At 42.7% G+C, this 1,134-nt stretch overlaps 2 protein-coding genes across 2 annotated transcripts in view; both read left to right on the forward strand.

Annotated features, from left to right (window-relative positions):
* mrs2 (magnesium transporter MRS2) overlaps window positions 1-1,134 on the forward strand; it is a 29,910-nt gene that overhangs the window by 28,392 nt on the left and 384 nt on the right. The window lies entirely within an intron of this gene.
* LOC116691426 (carboxypeptidase Q) overlaps window positions 1-1,134 on the forward strand; it is a 20,193-nt gene that overhangs the window by 3,755 nt on the left and 15,304 nt on the right. The window lies entirely within an intron of this gene.

Genomic DNA, 1,134 nt, shown 5'->3' on the forward strand with positions numbered 1-1,134 from the left:
ATGACTATTAAAACCTGCAGTCATTCTTTGTATATTATTTTGTAAAGTAAAACTAATATGCTGTGTAGGAAACTTGAGTCAGGGGGGACCGACAGGGTGATTTACCTGAAAATAGGATAAAATTATTTGATTCCAGCATGCATTGCATGAAAGGTTATGTGCACCATAGACAGACACCTACTGTAAGTACAACGTATAGTTACCATGTTAACTATTAGACTTGTCAATCATAGAATAAGTTGGCAAAATATGCCCTGCTCTAAGTCAGACTTCTATCACTGCGCAGGGCAAACACATTACCTGACCTAGCTTGCAGCTATGCATTGCAGTTTCACACATTGTCACACACAGGTCCTTAGCACTATATGTGGGTAAGGACCAAGACACGTCTAGCAGGTAGAACCTGATAAACGGACAAGGTGCTGCTGCACAAATCTCTAAATGCATGCTTCTCTGTTTGCAGCAGAGGCACTATGATGAAAAAAACCTGCTTCTGTCTTCAGTGTATAGGGCTGAAATGGCACGGTGGGCTCAGCTTACCAGATGTGGCATGCTCAACACCAAGGCCACTGTCACAGTTAGAACTAGTGGGCCAGATTTAACTTGGAATCCTTGACAGAAACTGCACTGAGGTATCTTACTGTCTACTCAAATCTGTTGGTCTGTCTGAATAAAAGTGGAAGAGAAGCAGAATCAACATTTCCCATCCAGTCGGGTTGAACAAGCATGTCCTACATAGCTGAGCAGGGTATGTAAATTGCAGCTGCACTGATTTGTGAAGATGAGTAGTAAATCCTGTGTGAACCAAACTGCAGCATAGCAAGAAAACGGGGGAGAAGCTTCTTGTCAGACTTGACCAAACTGAATAAACCTTTTGCATGTATCGCACGTCTGAAACCTGTGTGGAATTTCCACAGTGTCCTCTCTGTGAATCATGATGTGTGTACTGTACATAGGTGGAGGTTGCCTGGAGCATGAGTCAAGTTATTGTTGTTAAGGAAGTGTGCATTTTGCATTTGAGACAGAGGCATATGTACAGTTTGTAATATCTGACAAGATATGTTTTGTTGGCGGATGAAGGTGTATGGTGTTTGCACGGGGAATTTCCCAGGTGTGTGTGTGTGTGTGTGTGTG

Source organism: Etheostoma spectabile, chromosome 6, assembly GCF_008692095.1.
Source record: "Etheostoma spectabile isolate EspeVRDwgs_2016 chromosome 6, UIUC_Espe_1.0, whole genome shotgun sequence".
Taxonomy (NCBI): domain Eukaryota; kingdom Metazoa; phylum Chordata; class Actinopteri; order Perciformes; family Percidae; genus Etheostoma; species Etheostoma spectabile.